This window comes from Limulus polyphemus, unplaced genomic scaffold (assembly GCF_000517525.1).
Source record: "Limulus polyphemus unplaced genomic scaffold, Limulus_polyphemus-2.1.2 Scaffold6604, whole genome shotgun sequence".
In the NCBI taxonomy this organism is placed as follows: domain Eukaryota; kingdom Metazoa; phylum Arthropoda; class Merostomata; order Xiphosura; family Limulidae; genus Limulus; species Limulus polyphemus.
Window position 1 is genome coordinate 13325 of NW_013672214.1, and position 13348 is coordinate 26672.

Genomic DNA, 13348 nt, shown 5'->3' on the forward strand with positions numbered 1-13348 from the left:
AACAAAGGCCAAACTTTAATGTTGGGTATAAATTTAGTTCAATTAACTAGGAGACTATTTCATGAATTTTTTAATAGGAGTCCTTAGGTAATACATATTAAATTTTTATACAAAATACACAAAAGGGTAATCTAGGCTGCTCTGCTGTGTCACTTCTCCCTATTTTAGGGTTACTAAGGTTTAAAGAAAAGGTTCTCATGCTGTGCCTAAATATTATTTATTTTTAGTGCAACAAAACTTAAGATGCACCAACATGCAGCAAAGAGTAAATAAAATATATGACTATACTGAAAAAAATTAATTCTTTTTTAAACCTTTTTGTCAGTATTTAAGCACACTTTTTTCCTTACCTTCTTTTCACAGGAGGAAGAGTTGTACTTGAAAGCTCATATTTTAGACTTGAACATAAATTCAAAACTTATCTATATGAAATTTTCAGTATTTTAATTCCACACGTTACAAAAGATATGATTGACAATACTATTTCTCCCCAAACTTCTCAACAGTTTCTACTGTTTCTTATCTTAGCACAATTACAAACAAACCAGAAGGACCTTTATATGTATATATTATGCTCATTTTCTTATGTGTTAGTTAAATATTTGGGATTGGCCCCACTTTTCTTTCTTTTTATTATTTCAATGGTGAAAGTAACTTTTTAACTACTTGAAGTTTATGCTGGGTCAACTACAGATAATATAAGTTTAGAAATTATGAAAAAGAATGAGAGATCCATTAGGTTTTCATGTTATTTTCCAACAAACAACCAGTCTGTACATGTTAACTTTTGTCATTTTTTCGGCCATAAGTGGTTTTATTTTAAATTTTACTCCTGCAAAGAGGTAATGTTACTTGTTGATTTTGATCTTTCAAAACCTTTGACTTCTGGACATCCTCATAAGTTGGGAGTTTTGCATCATAGGAAGGAAAAACGGGAGAAGTGGTATATCTATTGGGTAGTTATCCAGCTTTCATCACCAGCTGTTAAAAATAATTAAACATTAAAATACATTATGTCTAATATGTTAAGAAAAAATCAACCTAAGAAATCTTCTCTGTAACATTAACTATTAATATTTTTCTCTATCCATAAAGTATTTCATTTCAGTATAGTGTAACAAAATTTAATTTTTGTGTGCAAAATATATTTAATAATGTTAATATACATTTCTTGAAGAATTAAAATCAAACACAGGTAAAATAATTCAGTCATTTAAACCTTTTATTCAGCCTAACTTGCAGGCAAATTGTAAGTGGTCACTTTAAATTTTATAATTACAAGCCAATAATCTAATCATAAAACATTAATTTTTACAAATTATGATAAATTAATGTAAAAATACTTGATTTAATAGCTAAAGTTCTTTTTTGATTTACCATTTCGAAAATCTAAGTAATACTAATAAAATCAACAATTCTAGGCACTATTAGAGCCATCTGTAAACAAGTTTTTGTGTTTCCTACTCCAGGGTTAAGACCCATTATATTCAATACCTGTACATCTACATGGAACAGAAACATGTTTAAGATGTTGAATACCTAAGATTAATTGGCATTACATAGTCAGTTTCTTTTCCATGCATGCAATAATCATTATCTTTGCACATGGATGTAAAAATTCCTGGGTTAGAAAAATAATGGCTGACCCCAAACTAGTTGGGATTAATGTCGTTATGGGGAAGAAGAACTATCATTACAATTTCCCCTAGTCCCATCAATTTAGTTTTCAAGTTGAGTGCCCAATTCTTATATCCGATTTACATGTTTCTGAACTGAATTTATAATCAGCATTTTACAATCCTAGCAATAAATGTAAAGACTACTTTTCTTGATTTGATATTTCACAATATTAATAACAGTGCTTTTAAAATTATATTCTTCTACTACTATAATAAAGTAAAAAAAAAAAAAAAAAATTAGTATGAGTTTCAAAATAAATCTGAAGACTAGCACTGTGCATTTATTTAATCCCTAGGTCATGAAAGCTAAAGAGTGAAGGTAATATCAATATAGAAAGGCAATATATTTTAGAATTTAAACAATTTTCATACCTATAAAAAATATTAAATATAATGTCTTATAAGCCATTTAAAGTCTGATAATAATATGATCTTTTTTTAAAAATAGAGTAACTAAAATAATATTCACTGTTATATCAATTCTTAATTCAGTAATATTAGTAAATAGCCAATATACTCACACATCAGCATATAACAAAGACATGAACTAACCTGTAACTAAGAAGCTACAGCTCCTTCATCTACAGTCATCATAAGCAGGTGGAGGAATACACTGTTGTAGAAGGATCCTCTTTATCACCTTGTCTCAACTGACACAGTTTCAAGGTTCAATAGGTGAAGTTTAATTTACCTACTACGTAGATGTATGTATGAATGTACATACATGTACACACACTAAGTATGTGATATCTGACTTTATAACACACAACACATGAATTTTCCCACCATTTTGCTACATAGTGCTAAATAAACTAGATTAAAAAACAAAACTCCTATTTTCAAAGAACTATATACTGCATACTGGACCTTATAAACATCACTACCACTTACAAAACAAACAGTTGTATAATTTCCTTAAATATCAGTATCCATGTAAACACAGTAGTAGATTAAACCAATAAACCCATAATTGTGATCATTTTTGTGTAAGCCAAGAGTAAAAATTTGACTCTTCATCAAAAATAACCTCTCAAAGTTTACACAATTAATCCTTTGTTCATATAAACCAGTTATCAAACGTAGCAAATTTTAGACTAATTAGAGGATCAGAAAAAGACCATGCAAGACTCTCTCGAAGTAGGATCATTTTTTGTGTGTTTGATTAGGTTAATATTTAAAACCTTAAATACATATAGAACATTTTAATGCCAAATTATGTCTTTGTTTTGTTTATTTGTCCTTGACAAACCAGTAGTTTGGATGTTAAGTGTAAACTGTTACCAACTGCCAGTAAGATTATCTCTTTTTTTTTTTGTAAATCATCAATGCAGCTAATACCAGGAGTTAGTTGGGAACACACATTCTGAAGACCTTAATGGCTCATGTTACCCCCATGTACGAAAGAAGCATGTAAAGGAAAAATCATTCTTAATTTAGATATGCTATTTCTAACAATGAAGAATGAAACAAATTAAAAATTAAGATGTGGGAAACTTAATTTCACTAGGTAATAGGCCAACTATTATAACTGTTAATGATTATCTATTGTAGACTTTAGAAATTATATGCAAATTATAGTACTTCTTGATAATTTACAAACTTGAAAAATTAAGATTTAACATTTTGAAATACAATGTGGTCTGCTTTGTTCTTGAAGGATATGGCATCAGTTTGTATATTTACAGTCTGAATCATAGAGAAAATGCACTACCAATAATTTGGTAATGCAGATACTTATAACGTTCCAAAAAATATGAATCACAAAATCTGATGACATTTCTGAACAATGTACTTTCATGAAAATACTAGACTGAAAAATCACTTCAGTTTCATATAAAATTATAATTTCTGCTTTATAGTTTCAATCGAAGAATAAGAAAAAACATAGATATAGTCTTCTTAAATTCTAGATAATTAAAAAGTCGTTGAAATAAGCTTTTAATTGAGAAAAATCAGTTTTGACAAAACTTTAAAGTCATCTAAAAGAGGATTTTTATATTGGTTATTGTGGCTTAATTAAAAAATGACATTATATCATAACTAATGAGCTAAAAACAATTTGAAATTATATGTAAATTGTAATAGTTCTTAATAATTTAAAAAACTGAAAAAATATAATTTAAGTAAATAGCTTATAGCTAACATTAGGAAACTGAAAACAAAAATAGAGAATTATTTATATTAAAATAAGTAAATGTGTTCAAAGCTGTGAAAAAATAATGAGATAAAATAAGTTTGTTAGAAGCTGATCTGGAAGTATTACTTGAATCTGACACAGTTCAGGCAAAAATGTTAGGTTATCAAACACATTTTGATACTGATGGATGAAATATTATTTCTAGTTTATTAATATAATGAGAATTTTATTCACTTTATACCTGCAGAACAAGTTGAAGACTATTAGAGTGAAATAGTGGCATATTGATGCTAGTCAGCTCAGAAAAATAAAGTCTTAGAACACAGCTACATGTACATTAGAAACAGAGCTATAACAAAATATATAGAAACTGTGGGATATAATGAACTAAACTGACACACAATCTTAGTCTTTAGGCATAAAATATAAAAATACTGTAACTCAAGTTTTGAAATGTATAAAATTAACAAATGCACAGTCTAATTTTTTTATTTTTAAAGTTCCTTAATGGGCAAAAAATCTGGCATAAATTATACTTGTTTAATTATATTTACTTTGCATTGAAACTGTCTTAATATAGAGTTGTTCTTTCCAAAACTACAACACTAATTTACTATACATGAACTTCTGTTTCAAAATTTGTGCTGTAAAAATATTTCTTTCAGCTCAAAGTTTTAAAAACTTGTACATTCTAAAAACACATAAAGATTTATTTGTTTACACCAACAGTTTAATAAGCTATATCAAAAACTAACAATAACACAAAATAAAGAAACAATTTCATTAAGTATTGGTAATTCACTACAAATCATTATTACAGACAACTTCAATGTACACAAAGTTTTTTTTTACTGTTTTACTTTATCCTAAACTATTACCAAATTTTTCTCAGGTAAATGTATACAGGTAGGAGTAAATAAATAAATACATGATAATCCAATTAAATTTAAATGAAGTATATATAAATTGTAAAGGCCAATATCAATGAGGAATAATTTTGAAAAATGAACTAGTTGTAATACTCAATAAAGTTTCTTTCACTATCCATTCAAGCCATCTCCAAAGTTTAGTTAACACTACATCTGTAGTTAAAAATACAGGTTTACCTACTGTCTGATAAACCATATTTCTAGGTTCTCTATCTATTTCTATGCAGTTTCTATTGCACTAGTAACCTCACTAACCTGTCCACACCACAAACAAGTATGCCTATAATGAAAGTCAATATATATTACCTTTCAATTCTCATGTACAAGTAGCACCATTATACTATAAAAATGGCATACATTGTTCTCTTCTCAAGTAAAACATACACATACATTCTATGGAACAACAATCACTACATATAGCAAGTAAACTGACTGCTAAAAATCCATACATCACATACATATCCTGGTGTACTAATGGGTTTAGCTTACTTCTACAGTATCTCAAACATTCTATATCATTAAAAAAGCATGCTTGTGTGGATTACAAGATCATTAAAATAAGTAAGAAAATAAATAAATGACTACCTGCCACATCATGAATATTGAAAATACGTATATAATGACACTACTCTCATAGCACATAACAACGAAGCATGAAAGCCTCACTGTCAAAGCATTAATCAAATATTTATTTTCAGTTTGAAAATGATTCTGTAATTGCCTCCTAATAATATCTCAGTCAAGTTTACACTTGCTTAACAACCAGTGCTTCATTGCCTCTAATGGTACCAATACAAATGCTAAATTCTTAGCATCAATTAGTACATACATGTATATCTCTGTTCGCTAGTATGAGAGACATGTATGATGTAACTTGTTTGTAAAAGTAAACTTATTACTCTCAAGACAATATTAAAGGTAATGCAACCAAAACTCTGTTACTCATGTATTTCCACACCTAAAAGACATTATCGCCTCTTCTTGAATGTTTCTCTACAGTTTCTTGTTCTTTACATTCATTAATATGCATCCAATAATGTTGACAAAAACTTGAATGTTTAAATTCTATTTAGAATTTTCTGCTGCTAATGTTTAAAAATTTAATTTTGTTATTTTTAATAACTCACCAGTGATCACATTATGTTCTAACTGAAAACTTTAATATCTGAAGGAACTTTTTGCTGTAAAACTTTATATTTAAAGAGTGACATTTACGACTGGTACTTAAATAAAGGTTACTGTTTTTTTGGCCAGTGCCACTCTCTAATTGGGTGACATTAATTCTGACATGTGTTTTACCCTCAACTGTAAATACACACATAAAGATCTAACTTATTTCATAAAAAAAATAGTTTTTGAGGCTAAAACATAAACTTTGAAAGTAATGTACAACACTAAAAAATCAGAATAACAAAGCGACAGAACACTTTTTACAGATGTGTCTAGTTCTTCCATCATTATAAACACATGTAATGAAATACACATATTCAGTCCCATTCAGTTATACAAAAATTTTACTTTTTAACTATTGACAGTTTACTAATGTTCCAAATCAGGTATTGTGTCATAATGGTTAACACTGTTTCAATATACAACAATTTGTATATTTAAGCCAAACAGTTCAGTTGTAGATTAGAAAACTTTTGTGTCCACTGAAGATAAAAGTCTTTCTAGTCATTTTAACAGTTCCGAAGGACATCAAATTTCACATATGTAGCCCTAACAGTACGTTAATTATGAAAAGTATTTCTCCTGGTTTCAAAATCATGTTTTATATATATTCACAGAAGTTATAATTACCTGACAGTAGGTATATCTTTTCAACCCTTAGTACTTCTGGTATTCAAATTAAATTTACTGCTTTTGGCAGATCTTACTTTATAAAAATGATAAAAGTGCATCAGATTTTGAAGAATACATTATGCAAGTTAGTGAGGAGTTGACTGTTAGGATTTTAAGTTTAAATCCTGCTCACTCAGTTAGTAAAGTGTTAGCCTTACAGTACTAGCATTAGCTAAATCTTGGCTGCTTTTTGAACATCCCAATTTTGTATTTTTGAGCCAAGCTACACCTGGTACTTGTTTTACTCTCAACAGTTATCTACGTAAATAGTAAATCAAAACATCTACATACAACATGATTGTCTCAGTGGTTACCATAGGACACTATTAAAATGTGATTGTATTATTAATTGAATGTAGATTCAAGGTTGAACCCTCTTTTGGACGAGAAGGTGAAGGGGGGTGTATTCTTGAATATGGAATCCCTGCTTCACATACTTAATTTGGAAAAGAATCTACTTCAGAAAACTGAGGAAAGAGTCATAGGCTCCAGGTTATAGCTCTAAAATTAGTAGATTTCTTAACATCTGATTTGTAATGTATAAAATCAATTCATTTTAAACTATTATGACTTATATATTTTCTATAGTTACAAGTTCTTAAAAAAATTATAAAACAGTTATATCCAACCTCATTGAATAAAAATGAAGGAACAACTTTTTTTCATTTTGGGCTGTTATGCCATATAATTAACAATAAGATATCTTCAGCAATGTTTTAAGGTTGTTGCAGGCAAATAGATTCCTACACATATACAGTCCTAACCAATCTCCCGCCATTCAAAAATTTACAACTAATGGTGACCTTGTTTGTTCATAATCACATTTTATTTCTATAAATTTTTTTCTTTCTAAAACTAGAACTCAGTACCAAATTGTGTACACTGTAGAAAAATTACAGATATTGACCTTTGCCGGAAGCTAGCCTGACCTCATAGTTTATGTATCAAGTTTTCTGCAAGTTATTAGTACCCCTTCATGCACTATTCAGGCTGAACTGCCAAGAAATACAAAAAATAACAGAACTCAATAACAGCTTGCAAGAAAAGAAGTACTCCACTTTAAATTCAATAACAACTGGTACCGAGTTCTGGTAAGTAGTTAGTATTAGCAGAATTTCACCAATCTTTATATGTAAGCTCACTGAATCGCAAGTCGTCTGCTAGATCTGTGGTGTTTTGAAATGTAGCACCTTGTGACATGATAACAATATAATTTAGAATTACTAATCAATAATAGTGCTACTTTTAATTTATGTAATCTCAAAGACTAATGAACTAATTTGTTGATCAATTTCTAAGTAAAATTACAATTCCCAATTTAATTTGTATGTGTCCACCCTGTACATCAAAATATCAGTCAAATATTAAATAGAAAAGATGAGATGTCACTATGCATATAAAGGCTTTTTGATAAAATGTTGTTCTGTATTAGTTACAGCGCTATTACACAAAGCTTTCATTTTGTACATGTGACTTAACAATATACATGCAAAGGTTGCACTAAAACAAAAATATAAGAATTACAACCCAATGAAAATTGTAATTACTTGTTTGTTTGAATATGAACCTTGCTAACTCAATGTAGAGAATTGGCTTCAGAATGCTAACAGAAGCCAACGACCCTAGATTTAAACTCCGTTCAGGATGCACTATTTCTTCTGAATCTACTACGTTAGTATGTACACCTGAATGAAATATAAAACAAGTCATTCATTTGTTAACATGTAAATGAGAAGTTAAAAATGGAATCATGCAAGATTACGTATGTGGCTTTATGGCTGAACTATTGTTGCTTGTATGAACTGACCTGGGGTTATTAATAGTGGTGCACTGTCAGCACAGAAAGACCCTAGAGCTCAGTAATAAACATGTTGGTTCAGTTGGTATGGCATTAAACTAATTACTTCTGGTTTGAGCTGAACCTCTTAATTTTATGCACCATCTAGAGAAACAACAAACCTTGATGTGACTACATATTTCTCAATATTTAAGTTATTAAAAACTTACCCTAAAAGATCCCAATTGAAATAGTGACACATTCTTTATCCAGTTCACCTAGATTATATGTAGGTTGATTTTATTGTAGCTAAGCACAAAGCTACACAATGGGCTATCTGTGCTCTGCCCGTCACGGGTATTGAAACCAGGTTTCTAGCGTTGTAAGTCCGCAGACATACCGATGTGCCACTGGGGGGCTATTTGTTAGCAAAGGAAGCATTCTATAACTTTACATAAACTTAATAAACACACAATGGTAAGTCATCTTAGCACACAATTGAATGTACAAACTATATGTTAACTTTACATAAACTTTATTTACAATAAACGCACAATGTTGTATACGTTTAAATAGTAGACTCTAGGTAAAGTCATCTTAACATACATATCGTTGCGTATCTGCTTGTTTGATAATTTCCGGTAAAAATTCTTTCTGAGAAACTTCAGCATACAAGTCCCTTCTTGATTGAAACTAGTTTATTTTTTCTCGATACAAACTTTGTAATACACTTAACAACCTTTATAACACATGCTATAAATCACAGTGATTCACACACTTTACTTACGGCGCCTACTGTTCGCTTGACTCAGTTATCTCTATCTTCAATCTATCTGCATATCTCTCTGCCTATCTATGCAATTGCGCTGGTTTTTTTCGCCAGGCTTATATACTAAAAAAGAGGGCGCCTCAAACAAACTAGAGTTGCCAGGAAAATTCATGATCCTTCCAGAAACTCCAGCGCGCATGTTCCCAGAATCGCGTGACTTCCGCTGTCGTAACAATATGAATGTACAAATTATATGTTATATTTACATAAACTTTATTTACAATAAACACACAATGCTGTATACGTTTAAACAGTAAACTCTAGGTAAGTCATTTTAGTATACATATGAATGTACAAACTATATTTTAACTTTACGTAAACTTTATTTACAATAAACACACAATGCTGTATACGTTTAAACAGTAGACTCTAGGTAAGTCATTTTAGTATACATATGAATGTACAAACTATATGTAAGCTAAAAAGAAAGTTATTAGCGGAATATATCACCATCAATTTAAATGGTTAATATGTACCAAAGGTCTAAAATGAATTTCCCACAATTTCAATCTATCTATACGGAATGAACTGTTATGTCAATATTTAATCAAGTGTTCGTGTCTATGGGCTTTTCTCAGGAAGTTCTCACAGTTTAGTAGAACTAGATTGCGCTTTATAAAGCGCATTTTAATTTAATGTAAGTACATGAATATAACTTATAATAAGCACAGTAATGATCCACAGCATGTAAAAAATGTTTGTATCAAGAAATTAAAATTTAATGTTCTTTGTTAAAAAATAAGCCTGATTAAGATTTTAAAACGTGTAGGTATCAAGAGAAAAAAAAGCAATAACGATATATATATATATATATATATGTACAGATCTTGGTTCTAATTCCTTGTTCAAAGTAAACCTTGGGTGCGTACGTTAAAAACGGGGATACAACTACCGACAGTTATTTGGTTGCTTGGTAACTGCTCTAGTGGTGGTTTTGAACGAACTGCAACCGACTACTGTGAATTAAGTAAACCTTATACTTATAGAGAACTCCTGATCAAAGCAAACTACCTATACAGAACAGAACAAAAAAATCGATCCAGTGAATATTACAGGTAACTTCACATACCATTATAACAAGGAGTAAATATCCAATACCATAGATAAAAACTGATAATTATTATACTACATTTATTCACCAATTTTTTATCTTCGCTGTTACTGTTAGCAACATTTTTGTTACTGCGGTTTTGGAACTTAGGTTTTACTATTATTATTACCTATAGTTATACTTATAGAAACTGAAGCCTACATTAACCACATGGAAAAATACCTTTTATACTTATTAAACTATGATAAAATAAAATAAAATATTCCATTGAAAATAAGCCAGTAACGACAGAAAGAACATCCATTGGAGCGCCCTGACACTGACAGGATTCAGTAGCACTTTAAGCTGAGCAGCAGCTTAAGCTCTTGCGGGCGAGACGTAACCGCTTTTGTATAACGCAAGAAAAGCAGATAGTTTTGCAGGACTTGAACTTACGTGTTAGTTATATAGCGGTTCTGACAACAACGTCAGAGGTCGTAGTGTTTGGCCAGTGACCATCAAGAGACACTGGCATTCACCCCAACTTGATACTCCAGGCATGATAATGATTTTTCAAACTGACTGTGAACAACGGTCACAAAAAATAAATAAAAGCTGCAAATACCAAGTTTATCACAAGTATAGATCTAAAATTTGGTAAAACGTTAGTGAGTACAGTAGGAAAGACCTGCGACGACATACTATTCAGGTGTTAAATATATTGTTAATTTTAGTGTATTCAAACAACACACACAAATACAATAGCGTCTCTTTTTTTTTTTTGAGATTCAACTGGATTAGTGAACTGGTAAGATATCGATAGCTCCTGACGAAGCTGTAATAGCGAAATGTTGAGCTGATAAAGTTACGTTATGGAGATATAAGTCGTTATTGTATATACGTTTATAAAAATGTCTCGTAATATAAACTCTAGTTTACGTTAAGTAATGTTACGAACAAGAGCTTCTTATTTGTAGAAAACAGATGTGACTGTTAGATATAAACTGTTTTGGGGATAAAATTGTTGTTCAAAATTTAATGCTACTACAGCTGATAATGCTAATAACACCATGTTGTAAGGTGAAACTATTTGTACTGATTAATTTTTTTGTTTATCGTGTTTGCATGATTTACAAAAGAAAGTCGATTACTCAATAAGGCCCCCTGTTACACAGTGGAATGCCTGCGGACTTTCAACGCTCGAAACTGCGTTTCAATACAGGTGGTTGTCAGTTTGTTTGTTTTTATAAATTTCGCGCAAAGCTACACGTGGGCTATCTGCGCTAGTCGTCCCTAATTTAGCAGTGCAAGACTAGAGGGAAGGCAGCTAGCCATCACCACCCACTTGGGCTACTAATTTACCTACGAATAGTGGGATTGACTGTTACATTATAATGCCCCCACGGCTGAAAGGGCGAGCATGTTTGGTGTGACGGGGATTCGAACCTGCGACCCTCAGATTGTGAGTCGAGCGTCCTCAAACTACGTCAATCAGCAAAATAATGAATCAAAATAACAATTTAATATCAAAGATGTGAAACTAACTGGATATAATGAATTTTTTTAATGATTTTTAAAGTAGAAATAATTTTATCTTTATTGTTAAATATTTTCACAACAAAATGATATATATATATGTATGCGTGATATATCTATATTTAAACTAAATCAAATCTTATGATTTTTTTCACGCAGAAATCAGACACTTTCTTATAAGTTTGTACCTTCTTTCTTACATTTGTTTAATTGTGTTTCTGTGAGAACGTACACCCCCATTTACTTATCGGGTATGTCTGCGGGCTTACGACGCTCAAAATCAGATTTCGATACTAGTGATGAGAAGAACACAGATAGATAGCCATTGTGAATCTTTGCACTTAACAACAAACAAACAACGCCCCCCCCCCTCATCCAGTGGCTCAGCGGTAAGTCTCAAGGCTTATAACGCTAAAAACCGGTCTTATATACATATGGTGAGAACTACAAACAAAACAAACTTAAGAGTTCGTGGCACCCCCGCAATTCAGAAAAGGTTTAACACGTATATTACAGGTCATTGGCTAAAAAAATAGAAAACGCAAGCTTCCTGGAAATAATTGACGTCTGCTAACCAGAGGTGGCGCCAGGCACTGGCACACGGGGCCTGTGGCCCGATTCCATTTGACAGTACCCAAAATCCCTAGTTGGTGTCTTGAAATTTCAGAATAAAAAACCACAATCGATATCAAACAGAAAATTCCTATTCCTATGAGCCCGATCCCCTTCTGTTTTTAAGCACCTAGCGACGTCTCTGCTACTGACTAATTTTATCCGCTAAAGCCAGTTTCCGTGAGGCAACTTTCGTATAATTTGAATTGTCTCATGCAAATCATATTTTATAAGAACATTGAACTCGTGAATTCTTTCTTTTGCTTGATTTGCTAGAAATAATAATGGCTTCAGAAGTTTTGCACGTCTTTTGGTTTCAGAGACAACATTCCATTCCCCAATAACACTTACAAAAGAAATAGAAATTTCGTACTGTGTGAAGTCTGTCCACAAACGGGTTGAAGAGATGAAAATTAGCTGGTTGCAATATAGCATAAAGACAGACAAGCAAGGTATTGTTTAGATACTTGATGTCAAATATGTTAACAATACTGACCCGACAAAACATCATAGTATGTTGTTGCAACCAAGAATGTTCAAAAACACGATAAAACAGTACGTCAAGTCTAATGCCCACATAAATGCATGCAGTTCCTGCTTACCTTGCAGTAGAAATAGGACACTCAAGACTCAAGTACGAGGCTATCAATGAGAGGCAATTTAGTGCCATCCCGAAACTAAAATAAATGGCATCTAAATGTACAGAACGAACCGCAACAATAAAGCACGTAGGACATTCATCACTAAAACTGCTTGGTACTCTGCACGACAAATTATAACAACAACTACCGTATTTTTCGGAATATAAGACGCGCCTTTATTTTGAAGACAAAGTTTTTGGGAAGAAAAGCATTTGAAAGATTTTCATTGAACAAAAATTCAGTTTGATACTTTAAAAATTAGTATATATATTGTTCTAAACACAAAGGAGCTCAAAACATCAAAATAAGAAAATACCGTAAATCAAAAAAAGGTTT